This window comes from Phyllostomus hastatus, unplaced genomic scaffold (assembly GCF_019186645.2).
Source record: "Phyllostomus hastatus isolate PE091 unplaced genomic scaffold, TTU_PhHast_1.1 phas_contig_1, whole genome shotgun sequence".
NCBI lineage: Eukaryota > Metazoa > Chordata > Mammalia > Chiroptera > Phyllostomidae > Phyllostomus > Phyllostomus hastatus.
This window is the reverse complement of record NW_025333498.1, coordinates 1,808,384-1,832,033: the sequence shown is the minus strand read 5'-3', so window position 1 is coordinate 1,832,033 and position 23,650 is coordinate 1,808,384.

Sequence of the window (23,650 nt, the reverse complement as noted above, 5' to 3'; positions counted from 1 at the left end):
ACCATGTTTGTATATACATCAGCTTACTGTTGAATATATGTGTGAAAATTGTTCTTGTTGTTGAAAGTTGCTTTTGCTGTGTCTAACACAATTTTGAGTGTTGTGACACCCAGAACCCCAGGTTACTTTAAGATAGGATTCATCAGATACTCATGATCAATCTGCATGTCCATATGCATAAACCATGAATCTTCATAGACAGAATTAATTCCAAATTGTATACTGCTGCAGATTTCCTCTAATAAACAACAGGATACTGGTGAATTCTCTTTTGCATGATCTCAACAAAATTTGTAAGATATTTTATACAATGCTTATAAATGTCATTATTTTGTTCTCATGAAGGAAAAAATCTTTAATTTAGCTATACTTATAAATTTGCTGACAAGTTAATGTGTCTGATGATGGGAATACTTTTCAACAGACTAGAAGTGTTCTTGTTTCTCTGTCATCATCCACTTATTTTCCATCCTAATGCTGTAAGAAGTGTAATTTTGAGAAAAGACCACAGGCTTTGCCTAATTGTGTCAGGATGGTGATGAGTCTGTATTGTGTGCAAACTATTTGTTGTAGTCATTCCTACATTGTATGCTTACCAGTAAACCAAATATATGTAGAAGTTATTGGGAAACACACCAATATATTTCATTACATCAAATTATATATATTCACAATCCTAATTACACTTAAAGAAATTAATGAAGGTGGCCACTTTATCTGTACCTGATACAAAAAGGAAATGTGACAGAAATCAGAATGCAGAGTACTTTAACTAAACATTTAATTAATTTTGAAAATTTTATAAAAACACAAGGGCATATTTTTAGGACTCTTCCCAGGTCATTAGGAAAACTGATTTGGTGTGGAAAATTAAGAAAAATGAGGTAAATGATACTTTACTTCATTATTTTCAACATAAATTCACCTTAACATATAATGGTATCAAAAAGTATTTTCAGCTAATGAACAAAGTAAAATATTGCAAAATGATAGAAACTGTTTGAATAATCAGAAAAGTCCTCTCTAAGTAGGACACATTTCAGCTGCTCTGTAAATGACTACTCAGTGTCACCAATGGCTACTATCTGTGGAAGAACATTTCTAGCAGATGGAAAAACAGTGCAAATACCCTCAGATTGTCCTCAAATCCAAAGGATTAAAGAAGTTTAGACAGACTACAAGGGAGAGGAGGTAGAAGATGAGGTCAGAGTGTTGGGGGCTGTGTCAAACTTGTTATGCCACAGGAAGGAGTTTGGGAAAGGGATACAGAAGTGACAGAATCAGGGAGCTGAGGGGCTTTATGAGTTTTATAATAATGACAAACCACAGAATCTCATCTACTTACTACTTCTCATCTTAACTACTACAATTACTGATTTTCAAAGTTAGTTCTGACTTACTTTCAATCGAAGTTATGGTAAATGAAAACTTGAAAATCATATTAAACATACAATGCATAATTCAATTTTGCTGTTAATGTTGTAACTTTATATGTTTGCCACTTTTCACCATTTAAGCATGACTTTATTCACTTAAAATGTTAATTTACTCTAAATCTATATATATGTAATCTCAGTCCCAATATTTGGGAAAAGTGAAAAATACATTATGAAGTTAAATTTTAATGTCTAATTCTAGATGACATCTAGTCTATTGCAATAAAATGTTTAAATGAAGCAGACAAATTAAATTGTAAAAGAAAATTTCATAATAAAAGATAAATAATATTAACTTGCATGCCTTTCACTCTATTGATTCTCCAAGGTAATCAATGAGATAAACATACAATCAAATACAATTTTATCAGTGAATTACTCATTTGGTAAATAACATATGAGCAAAGGCCTGAAAAAAAAACTGAAGGAATGGTATTTGAAGATAATGGAGAACACTTTTCCAGACAGAAGAAACAGCATATGTAATATATCTGAGGTAGAGACCCACTGAACATGTTCAAGTAACAATGAAGAGATGTGTGTGACTGAGTCATAACGAGAGAAAAATATGCAATAAGTTCAAGGCAATAACTGGAGATGGCACCAGTAGGGGTGCCATCCTATTACTGGTAGGATGGGCTTGGCCCACTACAAGCCCACTACATTTATGCATTAGGACTAGTTTGAAGACCATATCATATTTGTCCTTGTGGGCTGTTTTCAGTCTATTCATTGGATGTCATTGAAGATTTTGAGCAAAGGTACAATCCATTTTGACTTCCACTTAAAAGGGCAACCTTGGTTGTATGGTTGCAAATGGACTGTAAAGGAATCTAAAATAACTTATGTGCATGCCAGAAGAAAAAAATAGACTTCTTTAAAGGAAGAACATGAAAGCATGAACCCCAAGTTACAAAAATTACAATGTCAGCTTCCAGTGAGAAATTACCAGGTGGTCCTGACTGGTGTGGCTCAGTTGGTTGGAGCATCATCCCACAAAGCAAAAGGTCTCCAGTTTGATTCAGGTCAGGTCATATGCTTGAGTTACGTCCCTCTCAGAGTGCATTTGAGAAACAACAGATCAATGTTTATCACATTAATGTTTCTTCCCTTCTTTTTCTTCCTCCATTTTCCTCTCTCTAAAAAGTAAATAAATAAAATCTTTAAAAAAGAAATTACTAGTATACAAAAACACGGAAAAGGATAAGTCATTTTGCAAGATACTAAAAAATAAATATATACCATTTACTGTATAAACCAATATAGCCTGTTCTTAAAAACTCATGTACATACAAACCCTTGGCTCAGATATTTATGGTAGTTTCTTTATAATCTCCAAAAACTAGGGAGAAAAACCCAATATTATTTACCTAAGAAACTGATAAGGCTATTGAGTTATATACATACAATTATACACTATGCAGACATAAAAAATGAATAAGCTACTGATACAGACAATAAAACACACAAGATAACTTAGATGAATCTCAAGGCAACTAAGTGATAGTAGCCAGACTCAAATGACTAGAATCACACATATAAGATTCTGAAATATGTGATATTATAGGAACTGAAGAGAAATGAGTGATTGCCAGGGCCTGGGACAAGGGGAGGAACTGACTACAGAGTGTCTCTGAGAAACATTGTATAGGTGATAGAACTGTTAAACATTTTGATTTTATTGGTGGTTACATGACTTGATGGGTTTGTAAAAAAATTTAGACTGTAAAATAAAAGAAGAGAATATGATACTTTGTGTAATGTACACCTTGAAAAAGTGATAAGGAGGAGATATTATGAAGAGCTTTAGATAGAAGCTCAATAAAATGAGCAAATTCTTGAAAGTACAAACTGTGAGAGCTTGATGAAATAGAGAAAAAATGAAGAACCTTATATTGATCTATTAAAGAATCTATATCTAAGCAGAGACAATTTTGAAATAACCTAAGGGATAACTAATAAATAAAGAAATATACCAATTCAAACAAAAAGAACAAAACTTTTTATGTTGATCTATAAATCTATTATAATTACAATAATCTTCTAACACTGTCTTTTATGGACATGAATAAGTCTTTTTGTATATGGAATGTAATGGTGAAAATAAGCAATATTCTCAAAACAATAAGAAAATAGAACTTTTTTACTCAATACTTTATATAAAATACATTATACAAAATTCACAATGACAAATACTTTACTGAAGAACAGAATAAAGAACTATGTAGGAGGAAATTCTCCTTGTACTTTATTAGAGTTTTTCAGTTGAGTCTGAAAATTAAACTGGTAAAAGACATATTAGTGGGAAGAAAAGGGGATATTAGAATGTTTTTCTCAAATTTGTTTTCCAACTATCTTAACATGTTTTGGGGTAATATATTCTGCTGCTTTTAAGAACCAAATGTAGATATATAAAGATATGAAAACTTGATATACGAGAAAAATTAAGTTAGAATACTAAATAAATGATGAAATATTCAATGTAATTTTTAAAATGCTGATTCTACTAAAAATTGAGTGCTATTTAGTCACTATTTCATGCCCTACAGAGAAACCTTTTTCCTGCTAAAATAAAAGCTTAAATATTAACACCAAAATCTCAGTCACAAAGGATTCCTTAAACACAATACAAACTCATAAACCAAAAATTTTAAAATAAATAAATTTGACCCAAACTAAATGTTGGGATACCAGTTAATCTAAAACACCAAAGAAAAAGTGCATAGATAAGCCACAACCTGAAAAAAAAAATCTGTAGAATGTTTGAAGTTGATTAATGTGATATCCTAAAATTATAAACTATTACTAATAATTAATTAAAATATATAAATCTATAAGGATAAAGTCAAATGCATGTCAAATAATTTCTGGGAAAGGGAAAATCTGAGCAATACACCTAAAAAATGATAATCAACCTTATTAGACTGTATTAATAATTACTACAATAGAAAAAACATAAACATAATTTATGTTAACCAATTACCAAGAATTTTTGAAAGTTATAATGTTAAGTTTTGATGGGGATGTGTAACAACAGGAATTCCATAGAAGGCTAGCTGGAGTATAAATTATTACAACAATCCAGCTACCTTATTCCTAGTTATTTACCCTGGAAAACTCTTCAGTACACGATTGTATGGACAAGTTCACCTTTGTTAACAGTAGGATCACTTGTAGAATACAAAGTAGACATCCCTCAATTGGATTTAAAATCTTGCAGTACAATTACATAATAAAATAATGCAAAGAAGTTAAATTAAGAACTATAGTACATGCATTGACATTGGTGAATTCTCCACACGCATTTTTTGTGCAAAAAAAGGCATACAAAAATGCATACATTATGGCTTAAATTATGTGGATTTAGAACATTTCCAAAACCAAACGAAAAATATTTAGCATAATTTGTATGTGTGTGTCTGTGTAAAAACCAATCTGTGTTGAAAATAAATTACATAGTTATAAACTACCTATTTGATTGTGGGATTCAAATATATTAGTAGTTTTCTACTAAGCTATTTTGTGACTATTCATTATATTATTAACTTTCATAACTTGCATATCTAAATTTTACAGTTTCATATGGGTTAAAAATCTCACATAAAACAATTCTTAAAACAGCTAAGAAATTTTATTTGAAAATAAATATTTGATACCAAAATTTTTGCTTAAAGAAATATATTTAGCTGTAGTGACAACAATGAAGGTTGCTTCTTGGCTTTACATTTTAGAAAACAGAATATAACTTTGGAGATATGAAGATAGGTAAATGGGTTCAAACAAGAACATCAAGAAAAACATGAGCTTCATTTAATCACATATCAAAATATTGTGTTATTTGACAGAGCTTTTTATTAAGACTAAATTGTAAATGCTGCAGAAGGTCACATATCAGTTCCTTGAAAATGCATTTGCTACCAAAAGGTAAGAAAGAAATAAAAGACTTTTTAAAAAATAGAAAGAAAATTAGATTTTATTTATATAACTAAATAAAATATATATAATATGTATTATACATATGACATATATTCTTTCTCAATTCACTTTATAACAAATTTTTGAGACTCTCACATCTTTGCCATGTAATATTCTGGTTGAAGGTAGGATTGTTAAAAACGTGCTTAGAAACTCAGTAGTAAAATTGAGAGTTTGAAGCTAAAGTATTGTGGAATATTTAGTGAACATAAACTAAATAACAAACAGGCATGTTTCATTGATTAGAAGAGAGTACTAAATCCACTATATTGAGCCCTTAATCAAAGAGAGGGGATTATACAACAGCAAAATCGTAAGAAAGAGGATATTTTTGTACAATGCTGTGGAGTCTTTGTTCAATGGAAATGTTTTTAAAACTTCATGCAAATAAATAAACACCTCAGAAAATAAGACAAAATTTTAAGACAAAATTTTTTTAACAACTCCAGATCCATTATGTACTAAAGAAATTAAATATGCAATAAAATTTTTCATCGCAAAAAGTCTAGTCTCAGATGGCTTTATTGGTGAATTTCATGAACCACTTTGAGATGAAATGATAAAATTTTTACAAAAGTCATTTTCAACTTTTCAATTCATTTCTGATGTAGAATATCTCTGATACAAAACCAACCTAAAAAAAAAGCATTAAAAGAAAAGAAAAAAAAACAATATCACTCATTAATCATGTTTCAAATTTCTTTAACAGGATAATAACAAATGAAACCAGTAATTCATGACCAAATGTGGTTTATTCCAGTAATACAAAGTTGCTCTAATATAACAAAAAAATAACAATCATTGGGAGAAGTGGTAATTTCCATTGCAAAAGAGTTTCAAATAATTGAAGCAGATCTTCTGCCCTCAAGGAAGTGAAGCACAATTCCTCACTTAAGTGTGGGCTCTAACAGCTTCCTTCTAAGATTGCAATAGGGAAAGGGCCAAATGTGAAACTTTTCAGTGGAGAAACATGATGAAACTGCCTTAGCCAGGAAATGAGGTCAAGATCCACAGTGCCAAGTCCTGTTGATAGTATGTACCCTTGGCATTACGGAATGTAAATGGCTTTTTACCATTGTGGTCTTCTTCCCCAAAACCCAGACCTCATCTAATCATGAGAAAAACATCTAACATATCCCAATTAGAATAATTTTATACAATGCCTTACAAGTAGGCTTCAAAACTACTGAGGCCATACACAACAGAAGCCTAAGAAAATGTTGCAAAAAAAAGAGAAGGTTAAGAAGACGTGACAACTAAATATAATGTGGTATCTTGGATGAGAGTGATGTTAGGTAAATACTAAAGAAATATGAATAAATATCTATTTTAACATTATTTTTATTTTTCATTAATTTTAAGAAGCATGCTATAGTAATATAAGATGGCAGTAATGTGAGAAACTGTGTATCATATACAAAAAGCTTCTCTACTGTCTTCATATTATTTATGGAAAAGCTGTTCTAAAAATAAAGTTTAAGAACAAATGTAATTTACCAATTAAAGAAAAAATAAAATAAAATAAAAATATCCCAAAACCTGTGAAAAGTTTATGCTTATTATTTCAAGAAAGATAAAAACACAACTGAAATGCAGAATAAGAAAAGAAAGATTTGTGCAGGGTATGGAGAAGGTGCTGTTACTGATCAAACGTGCATAAGTAGTTTGCAAAGGAGAAACTTAACACTTGACTTGTAATTTACACCAAATTACAGTCACAAAAAAAAATACAAAGAGATTTTTAAAACTGAGTAGCCAATTATAAATTTTATATAAAAAACAAAGGATGTTCAATAAACTTCAGAAAGAAAATTTTTAAATTAAAATTAAAAGATGTATGTTATGTTATTCAAGTCTTATTATCAAGTTTCAACAATCAAAAGTGTTTTTATGTATGTTTTTTAATGTATGGTTTCTATTGTTTTATGTATATGTATAATATATATATAAAATATATATGTAATATGTAAATAGGTATATAATGTGTGTGTGTATATACATTCTGTCCAGATGGTATCCAGCCATGTAATATGAAAAATAGAGACATTTTTGGAAGAATATACAAGATATAAGAAACATTGTACACAGAACAATGATACTTCAGTCTTCTTCAAAGTAGGCACCTTAGGACCTCGCATAGTTCTCCCAATCACCATCAATTGTCCTGTCATATTTTCCTGAATTTCATCAATGGTCTGAAATCTCTTCCCTTTCAAAGGTGATTTTAGTTCTAAGAAAAGCCAGAAGCCACTGGGTGTCAAATCTGGTTTGTAGAGGGACTGAGTCACCTGAGTGACTTGATGTTTTACAGAAAAACTGTGCAGGAGATATGATGAAGCTGCCAATCTCCAGTTGCCCACAGCTGTGGCCTTCTGCATCATCTGAATAGTTTCTGCAGAGGAATGTTAAAGCTTAACACAGATTTGTTGCTCTACTCAGTCCTTTTCAATGCAATGGCCACACAGTACATGCTCACTCAATGGTGTCTACCACCCCCAATTAAGTTATCATTGTTCAGGCATGTGCATTCCAGTCCTCCCTCTTTGGCTGTCAGTTACAGCAATGCCCCACAAACCGTTCTCATTACATTAGCTGGACTGTTTCTGCACTAAAACCTCACTTATTTATATGTATATATAAAATGTGGATAAAATAGGGGCCACATAGTAAACCTGACAAGGTCAGGGGATGTCTTCAAGGTCAGCCTTACAATGTCAGAGACCTGAAGTACCCACACAGTGTATATGTCCTGAACATAAAACTTCTCAACTAAAAGCAAGCCAGGGCTAATAGTCACATCATAGGCCTGTAGCTTCTTTGACAAATGTCAGTCTTGACCTTAATTAAGCCTTCTATTGTCTTTTTTGTATCCAATATAACATGCACTTGGAATGTCAGAGTAATCTCCTTTTTAAAAGACATCTCAGGGTGCACTCACCACACTACAGCAGAAGAAAATGAAAACTCTTCATTGTTGTTTTGTTCCCAGAACAACACCTTCTCTATGTTCTGTAAGTGTTCATTGTTAACTATCCTATACTCATCTATGTAAAAAGATTATTTGTCTCTGTGTTTTATTCTTTATTCAATCTCTGAGATTTCCCTGTTTTGCTTTCTCCCACTTCCCTAATCTACCACTAGTGGATTTCATGCAACCTTCCTCAGGTCTCCTCCTTTGATTCTAATCTATAAAATAAACTCCACAGCTATCATTCTGTGGAGCATGTTCTCAATTCATTGAGATTTTGTTTCCCATTAACTGTCCTCAGCTTGGCTCAAATAAACTCATAAAAATTCTCTACAGATCTGTACCTTTCTTATATCAACAAGAACATATATAAATGAAAGACAAAATAATCCAATGCTCATTCAGAACCTAAAAGAACTGTAAGTCAATAATAAAAAAGACAAACAAAACAATAAAAAACAAACACTATACCACTAACTCAAAAGTTTGGCTACATTTAAAGGCTGACAACATTGAGCAATGACGAAGATGTAGTGCTACTGGCATTCTAATTCATTGCTGGTTCGAGTGGAAAAGGAATAACTTCCCTAGGACACTGGCAGTAAATTTAAATTTACAACTTCCTTATAACCAATAATTCCACACCTAGGTAATTTCTCCAGAGGAGCATAAGCTTATGTCCTCAAGAATCACTTTAAAAAATAAATGTTCATAGCATCTTTATCTCTAACAGCCCCAAATTAGAATCTAACCAAATTATATACTAACAATAAAAGATCACAGAATAATAAAATGTAATGAAATACTAACACATACAGCAACATGGATTAATCTCAAAAGGAAAATACTGAATGAAAGGAACTAGATGCAAATAGCACATAATTTATGATCCCACTCAGATGAATGTTAAAAACAGAGACAGAAGTAATATGTTATGATGGAAATCAGATCAGTGTTTGCTTCTGGACTGAGGGTAATTGACTACATACAGGATGAAAATAATTGTCCCTTTACCATTCTAGGTTTTTGACTGAAACTCTACTGCAACAAAAGATATTAGCAGAAGGAAAACAAAGAGAAGTTTAGCAACGTTTTACCTATTATGTACACGAAGATACCCAGGAAAACTTCCGTCCCAGAAATGGCCCAAGCCACCAGCTTAAATGACATTTTCAGCTAAACATTAAAGAAGATGTTGGGGAAGGGGGAATCAGTTAGGGAGGGCTATCATGAAATGCACAATAAAAAAGAGTAAGACCCTTATGCAGAATTAGGTCATTGCCTTCTCCATTCATAAATTTCTAGAGATTTAGTGTTCCTTCTCATTTTTGGCACAGAGAAGAGATACCCTTAAAAATAAAAATTTGTCTTATAAATGTAATTGTCTCTTACAAAAGGATAACTTCTACTTGGTTTTCACAGAACGGAGAAGAGAGAATTTAGTGAAATAAATCCTGATTCTGAGGGCAAAGAGAGGTGCCATTAACCCTGCTGTCCATTTAGGACCTAAAAACAGATCCTTCCCTTCACAATCAACAGCCTTCTGTGGTCTGGTCATAGCCATTTGGCAGCACAGCATGATCAGGCAGAGGTAGGCTGTAAGGTTCAGCTCTCTGAGCTGCCTCTGTTTCTTATTTATTTATTTATTTATTTATTTATTTATTTATTTATATTAATCATTTTTACTAATGTCCAAATACCCTTATATTCTTTTGTAGTATAGAGAGATTGCAGATCTCCATGGGAGAGATCAGAGGGATCTCCAGCAAGAATATGTTAAGATTAATAGACAGAAAAGTTCCATTTATTTATTTTTATTGTTTTATTGTTGTTCAATTACATTTGTCCCAATTTTCCCCCAGTTGCTCTCCCCACCCCCCCACCCCCCCACTCCCACAGTCAGTCTCCACCCTGTTATCCATGTCTGTGTGTCCTTTACACATGTTGCTTGACTATGCACTTCCCTTCTTTGCCCCTTATTTCCCTCATGTAAAAGTGGAACCTAATGACAAACAAATGAGCAAGATAGAACCAGAGACATGGAAATAAGGAACAAACTGACAGTGACCAGAGGGGAGGGGAGAAAAGCTCATTTAAATTGGAGTTGGAAGGACCTATAAGGGAGCTCTCATGGACTACGACTCATTGTCAATCACCTGAAATAGAAAGAGACACAGTTTTTATCTCCAACAGGAACATGTCTTTCTACGCTACTATGCCAGCAGGGAGAAGGAGAATCTTCTCCTCCTTCCTGCAACCACTCAACTAATGAAAGACTGTCCATTGGAAGAAAAGGGGAGTTACAAGTCAAGTGGCTTTGTGGCATTTCATTGGCTGAGTTTCAGTGGTGATAAACTTTGCACTCACCACATCCCCATCTTAAATCTCTCTTTCCACTACTATTATTTGAGAAATATAATCCTTTTGTTTCTACCATTTCAATTGTACATATTTTTCTTGATTCTTACTCTTTTTTTCTCTTATAATCTGACTTTTGATTATTTACCTTCCTTTAGAATCTCCCAAAGCATTACCCAAGAGGGGTAAGACTATGCTAATTTTTGAAATTTAGCAGAAAAATAGTGTAACAATTGAAATACAATTATATTTTTTCCTTGTTTACACTGTTTGTATATTATAGTTAAGTAACTTTTAAGGCATCAAGTCATCTAAATTCTTTCTTGGTAGTTAAGAGGCAGGATAGCAAGAAAAAGAGGCTCGAACAGCTAGAGACTTATTTAGCAGTATTTTTTGTCCTATTGCTGAAAGTTTGGTCCCCAAATATCATCCAAACGATCTGTTCATAAATAGGCTATTGTTCTGTGATAGTCTTAGGAGCATCTCAGAGACAGAAGGGCAGTGTTGAGAAATTTATTGAGGTTTTAAAATCAGATTTAAGGTAGTTTATTTACACGTAGGGAGATCAATGGAGATTAGATAAGAATCGTGATAATTTAGGATTGGTGTCTAAGTGAGACTAGAAATCTGAGGTCAGGAAATTAAAGATTCTCCCATGTTAACTGTCATTAAGTGGCTTACGTTGATAAATAGATAGATTTCATGAAGTCACTAGAATCAACATCAAACATATATTTACAACTTTTATTTTCCCAGGAAAGACTTTCTTAGAATACTAAAGTTGTATTGATAAAGACAGTGGATTAGCATATTAATATAGAGAATAAACTGTGTAGATGGTATGGACTCTCAGGAGGATTAGCAAAAGTTTGTTGACAACCTGTACACTATACGATAAATGATGACAATTAAATAATAAAGTCTAGCCATATTAAAGGTATTATTGTTTTAAGCTCTCACATAAGTAAGTTGGTTAAAGGAAGGAAATGGGAGGGTAGAAGATTTTAGTTGATAAAGTAGAATACCCTTTAGAGTTAGCTAAAATATCATGGTATTTCTCATGAGGTAAGAAGCTTCCAGTCACTGTTAAAAGCATCAACTCATAGTTATTACAATCACATAACATCTAAGCCTAAATCATGCTATATGAACAATCACTACAAATCTCTGAGGTTTAAAACAGAAAATATATATTCTCCTCTTACTTCCATCTACCCCCTAATTCTCTTGAGTAGCATGTTGATGAACCAACATGTCCACACGTCCAACATACATGAGCTGCGATTCTGTACCACATTACCCTTATTCTTGGAACCAGTTAATGGAGCAGCCTCCTTCTGAGACACTCTTTTCCCGTGGCAAGTTAAAAAGAGACATGGCAGAACAAGTCAATACTTCTGCCAGTTTCTAAACAGAAGAGGTTCTCAGTACTGCAGTTCACAATCTATTAGGCAAAGCAATTCACTGGCAAAGTGCAAGATCAGTGTGTGTTGAGGGTAGGAGGATGCATAGTCTCCCACAGAAAAGGCAATGAATACTTTTTAAATATCACAGCCTCTATGATGACCAACTACAGAGGTTTGTATATTGGGTAGAACTAGAAAATGCTTAGTTACCTCCACCATTAATGTTCTATTGTTATTATGAAGCCTTAACTTCTTCATTTATAAAATAGTTTTTTGTGGATCAAATGAGACAAACCTTGAAAATGTAGTAATTCATATTAGATTTTCTAAATTCCTAAAATTTTCTAATTTCCTAGAATGGTAGTTCTAAAATAAAGATTTATTCTTAGATAAACATAAAATATAGAATTTTGTTTTGAAATTTACAGTTAACTATTCTACTAGACATTTATTATTAATTCTAATAAAGTCTCCATTAAAACATTCAAAATATAAGGTGACAAAATATATAATATTAATGAAAGTCTTATATGAGCTTGGTAAAATGATCTAAACACATATTAGGAAGTCTAAGAAATTCTCAAAGTACCCAACTTTGTGAGCTATTCCTCTTAATTTTTTATATGAAATGGGTCAGGCCCTGGCTGGCGTAGCTCCATGGATTGAGCACGGGCTGCAAACCAAAGCATCACAGGTTCGATTCCCAGTCAGTGCACATGCTTGGGTTGCAGGCCAGGTCCCCAGTGGGGCCACATGAGAGGCAACCACACATTGATATTTCTCTCTCTCTCTTTCTCCCTCCCTCCCCCTCTCTAAAAAAATAAATAAAATCTTAAAAAAAAGAAATGGGTCAGTAGTTATTCACATTAAATATGAATAAATAAAAATATAATGATAGTAAATGGCCAAAAACATATGTCATGTCATAGATTATGTCCTTAGAGTCTCAAAACCACATTAAACAGTGAAATTTAATTTATGGACTTGGATTAATTTAAATCAGCTTATTGGTAACCATGTTGAACATCAGTGGATGAAAGGCAGTGTGGTACATGAAAGCAACATGTAGGCATTTGAAACGTTACTCTATTTGATAACTGGCTGGATATGTTTAACTTCTGATTTTGTGTTGTCTACTACTTCTATGTCCTAAATCTAGAATGAAATTTAGATAAATTACTTTAGAAATTAAAAATGAAATCTTTATTGGAGAAATATGTTTCTCAAATATACCCAGAGAGAGTATTTAGTTATATTATTGTCAAAATTAAGATAGTTGAATAAAGTTAAAAGTTAAAGTTAAAATGAGAAAATAGATTGTAATTACATATGTCCAAAATGTAAAAAAGCAAAACCTTATGTGGGTAAACTATACATGAGCCACTCAAATTAATACTATAATAATTAACATTTTAAAGGATAGCATTGGAAATTTTGTTGACATTCTAGAGGAGAATAGCAAAGCAGTGTGATACTTACACTTTGCTTATCTAAGTACTTACTATGTTTTCTCTTTTTATTTATGTTGATTAGATAAAATATGCCAAAACAAATAGAACCACTTTTTAAAATTAAATACATGGTGTTCAGTCAGACTGTCTATTAAAACCTGGTATCCAAAGTATTAATACGCAGTCTTTAAAGGAGCAATACTGAATTTCAGCTTTCCCACACTCACTAAAATGTTATTCTTCTAAACTTACTATTTTAAATCCCTGAAAAATTACTGAAAGAAGAAATAATATTAAACAAAGATAGTTTAATTAGTGATCCAATTAGTCCACATTAACATATTAGGTGCAACCACTACATACCTACACAACTAGAAGAATTACCAAACACTAAGACAGGAAGCCACAAAATACCTGTAGAAAGTCAGAGGTTTCTCCTAGTTACTCAAAGGTGGTAAGTTTGAAATAAAAAAAATCTTTTTTACAATAATAACAAGAATGTGACTGATTGTAAGGTAATTCTTGTCACAACCGAAGAGAAATGTGTTATCGTATCTGGGCAAAGGGGGAAAATGTAAATTCACGTATGTTAAGTATTCTTCCCAAAATCTGACACTTAATAGTTAACTATGGATTTAGAACAGGTTTCACCCAGGTTGTTAGACAGGGCTAACACCCAAAAGCCCTTTTAATGACAATTGTTAAAAGTTGCTTCCTCTGAGTGAAAAATTCTAACAGTGCTTTGTTGCTGTTGGGGTGGTGGTGGTGTGGGGGTAGCAGCGGTGTGTAATGGAGAGTGAGATGTGCGTTTTCTAGAGTTCATGCAATCTCATTCTCCAGACAGGATTAGCCCTTACAGGCCCCTCGTTTAGATGCTCTTTTGCTTGTGTGCCCTGAGTTACCATATACAGCAATCCCATTATTACAAACTATGCTGGCTTTGTAAAGAGTTCATTGTTATTATTTTGAAAATAGTTTTAAAACAAAAGTACAATAAGCATTACTTAAAAGAGACCTGTGCAGCTAGCACTCTGAAGTAAAAATGTTAGCCTTAAATAATTTTAGCATGAGAACATTTTTTAGAACAAAACGTTATTACTGATAAATATGAGGTCTCTTTGCTTTCCTCCCACAGTACAATTTCCTTTTCATAGGAAACTCTTATTGTACATTTGGTATGAATTTTCTATTTCATGTTTTATGAGGGGAAGAAAACCAGACAGAAACCAGGGAGAAATAATAAGAATAATTGATTTGTTCACCACATCAAATATCATAATAATAGAAGTTTCAAGAAAGAGAATGAGACACTTCAGTGTCTGGGGCATTGTTGGTACTTACAAAAAACATCTTATTCTTCCTAGAAACCTTTCTTCATACAGCCCCTAACAGCCCTCATTGCTTATTTTAGTGCAATACTTTTCATTCAATACAGAGGACTAGACACTCATTTAATAGTTATGGAAACTATTATTTTCTTAAGTTCTGAAATTATCTTAAACAAAATATAAATCATTCTCTATAAAAATTTAAATGTAGACTTTTCTCATGATTTATTATCACTAATATTTGTAAAATTATTATAGTCTGACATGTTTGGCAGATGTCTTCTGATTTTCAGTTTTAAAATATCATTTTAATGAAAATATTACATATTAAGTAGCCACAGAGATGCAAAATATGCTCTCGACTGGACTTTGCAATTTATTTTGTTTTTATTTATTTATAAGTATATATAAGTGTAGAGTTTTATAATTTATAAATAAGTTCATCTCAAACCATTTCATTGCTCTACATCCTCTGACTAGACCTGAATGGTTACTGCTATTGTCTGAATGCTTGTGCCACCCCCTCAAATCATACGTTAGAACCCTAATCCCCAAAAGCCATGATATTAGTAGGTAGGGCCTCTGGGAGGTGTTTAAATCTTGAGAGTGGAACCCTCTTGAAAGGGATAAATGCCTGTAGAAGGGAGCCCGGAGATGCCCCTTCCCCTGCCACCCTGTGTGGGCACAGAAAGAAGTTGGCAGCTTAGACGAGGGCCCTCAGCTAACCACCATCATCCTGATCTCAAATGTTCAGCCTCCCAAACTGGCAGAAATAAATTTCCATTGTTATAAGCTACCCAGGTGGTGGTACTTTGCTATAGTAGCCCACATGGACTGAGACAGTTGTTATTTTCCGATTACTAACCAATTACTAAGCTTATTACTATTCTTAATGATAAAAATTCCTAACCAATTTTTATCAATAAGGATACTGAAATTGTTAGGAATGAAACACCCTAACCAAAGGTTGTAACAATCTGCCACTAAACTGCTTCATATAATCGTGTGCACCAAAGTGCACCCAAATCTTTCTTTCCCTGAACTGAGAATATCTCCTTTCTTCAAGCTCTATCTTTTACATTGCAGAACAAGGTAATGGGGAGAAGGGACAAATTACATCAGTGGTTACCTGATAATAAATCTTATTTTTCACCTCTATAGAGAGCTTTCTAGCATGGAGATAGTCGACTTGATTTAGGTGTATATTGCCATATTTAATGTCATCTTTACATTTTTCAAAAGCCAGCAAGAGTTGTTCCTCCAAGAGAGACAGCATCTCTCCTTCACAGCAAGAGACATTCTTTTAGATAATCCTCAGAACAAGCTAATGCTGAAAAACCTGATGGCATGAGAGAAAAGACTCATGTTGGAAAGGGACTAAGGGTTGTTTACTAAGAGAAGAAATGCCAGTATCAGGTGCAACACTCATCTAACAGTAGGAATACTTGTTACATTAACAAGATTTACTGACAGTCTCCATCTGTGTCTTCTCACCAAACAAGGTCACCCAGTCAGATACTATGGAACCTAATGAGGAAAGTGCCAAGTCTCCGGAGTGATAATGGAGGTTCACTCTGACTTACGCCTCAGGCACTGGCAATATTTTTAGTTCTAGAAAATAAAATAAGGTACAGAAAAAGGTCATAATTTTTATCGAGCTGATCCATCTTGAAAAATGGCTCTGTGTGTAACTGAGTATGTTTAATAGTTTTTTTTCCTTTTTCCTGAGATTCAAGGTTACTTCTCTATTCTTCAAAGTAGGTCTTAGGGTCTTAGTGTGTTAGTTACCTTAACATTAAATGTATGTATGTTATTAGGTGAAGGACTCTCTGTCACAGTTTTTATTTTTTATGTCTGAGAAATAAAATATCTACAAAGTACTAAGGGACCAATTGTGTCTTTTGAGGGGGACAGAATGCAGGTGATATATTATTAGTTCTTTCTTTGCAGAAAAAATCCTCACAAAATTTGTCTGTGCTTTGGATACAACAATACTTCTCAAACTTGGTCATTAGATGTTTGTCTTTTTGCTATTGCAATTGCTTTTAAATGACTTTTTGACTTAGGAAAATAGATGATCATCTGTGCCTCAGTATCCAGATGGAAAACTTGTGGATTTGAATTATCCACAAGTAGATAGAAATCCCTTGCAATGAAAAAGTTCTCCAGATCCATTAGCTATATATGACCTTATGTACTTCAAATACAATTTCAGTACACCTCTACAAATACACATTGTATAATAGTTTTAATTTATTTCACAGTAACTTCATGACATTAGAACATACCCTCCTTCCTGATCAGTTTTTATCATCCATGCACTTCATCCTATATCACCCACTAATTTATTACTTTATATATGTTTCCAAAATGTTGGAGCATTTAGTCTCAACTTTTTTCATTGATTCCAAATCTCATGTCATCCACTTCAACTCTCACATATACAACTCCCTCATCAGAAACAACACAGAAAAACTACCATGACATTACTGTCACAAATCTATTGCTTCATTTGCTGTAATAAAAGAATACTAAAAACCCCTGACCTAACCTTAAAGGGAAGAAAGGATTTTCACAGGACTAGGCCGTGAATGATCCAGATAGATTAAAAAAGCAGCCAGCTTTGTGAATTTGCTGACCAATAGCAGTTCAATCGAGTGGAAGCCTCCCTAAAACAAGTTGAAAACTTTTATTCAAGTAATACTATTAAAAAGCTACTGCATGCCAGGTGCTATGTCAAGCAATTAGAAAAGACAATTAGTTCAAGTTATGACATTTGAATCTGAGCCATCCTTCATCTAGAACACAGAATAATGTTTGAATAAGAGTAGGCAGATTGATTGCAGGTATTACTTTTCATTTTTTTACCATCTCCTTGATATTGTGGAGCTAATAATCTCAGATAATGAGGCAATATGCCTGAAGATAAAACATGAAAATAAGTATTATCTGTCAAACATTGAGAAGGAAACAAAATGATTAGTGCTAAAGGATAAGTAGACAATGAGAGGAGTCAGGCGGGGAGCCCTCCTGACAGAGGGCGGTCTATGTCTACAGGTGAGAACCCACCACAGCCTGAAGGCTGAGCGGGAGTGAGCCGCGTGCAGAAGAGTGAAGAGGTCATTCACTATTGCGGGGAGAAAGCCTGGGTGGGAAGAGAGTGGAGGGAGGACTCTACAATCTTGAGTACTACTTTTAGAAAATGTGGCATATCTAATTTATTGTTTTGATAGAATGAATTTATACTTTCTTTGATTTATGTAAATCCTGTCTTGGTAATTCCAATTTTGTTTCATAAAAGTCAAACACTATATTTCTTAGGTTTATTTAAAAATTATTCAAACAAAAAAGCATCTCAATATCCAATATTTTTGGAACGATCTTCATGGACTGCATTTTTGGCCCCATGCTTTAGGTGTAATACTTATTTTATTCTCTGAACCCTGATTCTTTTAAGATGCAGTCTGTGATGTTTTATTATTTTTTTCCAACCCTCCCACTGCCATCTCCTCCATGTAGATAATTTTTAGATTTCTCTCAAGTCACAAAGCATTTCAAATTTAATGAAGGTATTTTTTTTAAAATGATATCTCACAAAGGAAGTATGGTTAATGCATAAAGTACAAAAGCTCTAGCACCCACATATGATACAAATATAAAATATTTAGGGGTCAGATTTAGAGTTTGAAATTCCAAGGTTACTTGCTAACTGTAACACTTTGCTGAAATATGTGGCTGTCAGTTCAAATCCTTTTCTCCAACTGAAACTGAACAAAATTAATTAGTAAAAGTTTATAATAAAATAATGGGAACAGAAATAAAACTTAAGTATGAATAACTATAAACTATGCATGATCATAGAAAGCTTGGGTCGTATATGATTTGATTCATACTGTCTGCATGAGTCTAACAATGACTGGACATACTAGCCCTTATGAAAATTGTGAGGATTTTGAGAAAACTTGGTAATCCACTTCAGCAAATATTGTATAAGAAGTCTGAAATTGTAAATGTTCTCCAGAATTGTTTTCTGCAAATTGATATGTAATGCAAATCAGAGGTAAATATTTTAGCTTTTTATTGTTTTTCTCTACAGTGGTTTTTTGGAGTACAGCTAGAATGAAAAATCTGAATTCAGGAAGATTTGGATATGATCAGTTTTGCTTGGGTTTATTCTATCTAACTTGTAAGTCAGGGGTATATTGTTTTTATTTTATTTCTAATTTGAGTTCCTATTTCATAAGCTAATGAACTCATGTGTAGTTAAGAGTTTCAAATATCATACAATTAGTTTTAAACTCTAGATGTATCAAATGACATAAATTTGAAAATACTGTAACTTTCCAGGTTTATAATACAAATTTTATTTTACTACATATATATTTAAAATATAAACATTCAATTAAATTAATTTAAAATTTGTGTCATCTGTTATATTTTTCACAGTGAGGAAAGGGTATTGTTTGCACTTAATTTTCAGAATGGAAAAATAAATGATACTCAAATTAATTCTTGTAATTATGGTTATCACCAGGCCTAATTGTGAAAAAGACATTTATTTTCACACACAATGCCTTATTTTGATCTGTTCTGGTACAACACATTTCTATCTTAAAGTTTTTAATATTTTTGCATAGTTATTCTGAGTATTTTGCCACCACATTAATATGTTTATAGATGACATCAGTTAAAACATTAGTGATCCACATATCGCTTGCCTTTTAAATGGGGTTTTCTGTGGGTAAAATTTTACCCAAAAATAAATTGGTAAGTTCATAGCATAGACTGTACTTTTTGGGGACTCTTAAGTTAAAAATATAAATATTAAAACTAGTCTAGAGTATGTTGATATTTTAGTAGGATCAATCCATGAATGCATTTTCACTTGTAATTTCAGAATATAAGAATATGCAAGTATATGCTGATTGTTCATTTTGTAATTATAGCCAATGTAATTGATTAATGTCCACACCCAGGATGTTTGCTTCTATGAGAACTAGGAAGGGAGGAAGAGACCAGTGTAGGGAGGAAGAGACCAGTGTAGAGAAAAACTATTCTTAAAAGTAATAGAAGAATAATAGTACATTATTATTAATATTTTACAATATTATACTTGGTACAATTAATAGTACATTATTATTATTTTTCTTAATTGAAAGTATTTTGATGTATTTAATCTCACAGTACTTAGAAACTTAAAATTACCACACTGAATATGTTTGAATTTCTACAGTTACAGATGAGCTCAGCCACGTAGTGCTTCTGATGTTGCCCCTCAAAGCCACTTACACAGCTGCAGCCTTCTGGTGGCTCAGGCAGCTGGTCTTACTCTCACTCACGTCCCTCACCCCCTCATGAGGCAGGATATTGCTGCTGTCAGCCAGACTCTATCCCTTCACTTACATGTCTTCCCTACCAAATGTTCAGATTTTTATGTGGCAGTGGCATGCATGGATCTATCAGGGCAGCGTAGGAAACTCTGAGGCCCTCTGAAATCTCACTCCTGAGACAATGGCACATCTGCTGCATTCTATTAGTCACAGAAAGTCACGAACCTCCACCCAAAGGGCAGAGAAACTGAAGGAACTTTTTGATGGGAAGAGCTCTGAAGTACTTGTGCTCATTTTTAACCCAAATACAGCATTCATTTCTTATTCTTGGTTTATCAGGAAAAATTCTTGCAATGCCCATTTTCATCATAAGCAAACCGGCTTTTAGAAAAGGACAAATGATCTTTCTGGGTATGTTTCTTTGTCTTTCAGTGCAGAAACTGTCCATTTCAACAAAAGTCCATATTTTTAAAATCTCATGTAAATTATTGAGATTTTAAAGAATATACTCTTTGACATTTAAAATGTTTCTTTCTAACTGCTAAATTATGAGAAGAGAGTCTAGTCAAATAATATTGATATTTGCAATCAATTACTTAATCTGTAAATTCTTGAATGTCAACTAAATAAAGTTGGACATTTTAAAAATTAAATGTAATAGTTTAATTGCTTTTAATTGTGGTATGTAAAAGATAATGGCAATAAAGAGTTTAAATCTTCTTTTTAACTGCATAAGAGAAAAAAAGAGCTCTGTATAAGAGTGAGAGATAGAGGGCAGATTCAAATTTTTGTTCACAAGTTTATCTAGACTGTGAAACAATCACTAGGGTTATAGGAAGAACTTGAAAGATTAAATATAAATATACTCCCATTATGAGTTGAAAGCAGGTTCACTCAAGCTAAGATAATTTTCATACTATAGACATTCTATAAAAACAAAACAATACAATCCTGCCAATAAAACCTTTAAGAAAATAGTTTTTGAGAAAGTATGACTTGTGACAGGACTGTGTTAGGAAATTAGTAGATTTCTTGGTTTATAAATTCTATACTACTTAAAATCTGCAAATAAAGTGAGTTTGATTCTTAATTCTCTTTTATGAAAATGCAATACACAGATTAAACTTTAGCCTGGTCATACAGAATTGTGAAGAATGAACTTTTAGTTAATAACATGATGGTTCTTCCTCAAATCAAGTAATTTTCAAAAATCAAGTTAGTCAACCTCTTGGTGGAATAACTAGAGTGTTGATTATCTTTATTTCAGGCCTCTAAAAGTTTGTATATTTGGCTTCCTACCCAAGATATCCCCAGTCAATGATTTTGATGAAGCAAGTAGCCATCAATATATAGGACTCATAAAAAGAACTATCTTGAAAATAAAACTATTTTAACCTATAAAATTACTGTGAGACACATGCTCAAAATGAGGGCAGCTCCATGTTTTTATGAGTATACACCTATACATGTGTGAATAGATGTAATGTGCATTAAGTCTGAGACAGGATGCTTATTAGTGTGCTTTTGAGATAAAATCTTTAAGATACACTAGAAGTATATGTCAAGATAGCCCTGGACCTTTTAAAACGACCTTAGACCATCAACATGTTGGGTGGCAAGATCTTGTGATTAAGTTACTCGTCTTTGTTTTTCTCCATTATTTCCTGTTTAACTCTGAAGATTTTTAAATTTGAATTCCACTCCAGACCTTAATTCTTGAGTTGGCCACATCAGATTTGGAAGATTTGCCCTTCAAGGGCAAAGTTGAGGGGAAAAGCTTATTAACAAAACCCATTCACACAAATTATGTTCTCAAATCATTTATATTGTATCTTATTCTTGATATTCAAAGCATTCAGTATTATACCTAGTAATTGCATCATTAAATACAATAAAGATTTCATGCCCAGGTTAAATGTCATGATACATAATGGTGAGAGCAATCCATTGTCTCTAAACTACCCTCCATTTGCATTGTTAAAAACTGTACTCTTCCAACATTCTCCCATAGTCATATTTTTAAAACTCCATTAAACTTTTTGTATTATTTTCACTCAGATCTACTTATTATTGTCCTAATGACTTCAGTGTTGGCCTAGATCTTCTACAATCATGACCCCAGTCATATGTGTGAGTTTCCTGAGGGCCATCACAATTATTTATACAGCAATTATATACTGTCAGTGCATTTTTTCAAGGCTGCTTATAACTCAATAACCATGAACACTGTCAGAATCAATAAACAAAATAAAAGTAGAAAGTCTTAATTACATAGGGTCTTAATGACATTTTTCTGATTATGTTAGTAATATTTGTCTTAAATAAATGAAAATAGGAAAGTATAAAAAGCAAGCAAAATGATAACCTAGAATATTTTGATTTATTTTCTTTAAGTGTCCTCTGTGATTGACAAAATAGCTAATACTTACCGCTAAAATTACTGTAAAAAGTGAGGGAAGTCAGAATGAGGATAGAGAAAAGAAAATAAAGTGTGTCCTCTAGGTAAATGGGTGGGCTTATACATGCTGAGCACCTTCCCGGCATATCATATAAGCAGTAGGTAGTTTAGGATAGCAGCTGACTGACCTACGGGGGACAAGTTGTCCAGTACAAAACTCTCTCCTCTGTGGTGTGGGGTGTCTGATGGTCACTAACATGAGTCTCCAAGATCTGATCACTCCATGGCCAGTTCCACAGTAGCATCACATGGGTGGTAGGCAGAATAATGGCCTCCCCAATGAGCTCCACATTCACAGTCCTGGATCTTGTGAATACATTAGATTACAGAGCAGAGTAGAATTCAGTTCGGTAATCAATATACTTTGAGATGGGTGGTTATCCTGGTTAATCTGGGTGGACCCATGTAATCACAGGGTCCATATGGAAGTAGATGAAGAAGGCAGAAGAGAGTGTCATAGTGCTGCGATGTGAGAGAAACTTGACTGGCCATTGCTGGTTTTGAAGACAGAAGGGGAAAATAAGCCAAGAAATGTAGAACCTGGAAAGGTAGGAAAACAATTTTCCCCTAAATCCTTCAGAATGGAATGCAGCCTTGCTGACATACTTATTTTAAATAAGTGATATTCATTTCAGAGGTCTTACCTCTAAAAATATACATTTGTGCTGTTTTAAGCCACTGTTGTGAAATTTGATAGGAAACAAATACAACATGTCCTTCCCCCAGATCTTCCTCTTTCCAACTATGTAATTTTATGTCTTTCATATCATTGACAACATTCAGTCCATGGGCCAATTTCTAAGCAGACTATAATCATCACTGCTATTTTGATCCACCCTTGAAGTGGACTGCAGATAGGCAACACTATTTTCAACTCATAGGATTACATCAATGTGAATCATCCATGAACTGGGTCCAATTTTTTTTTCTTGTACCAGTA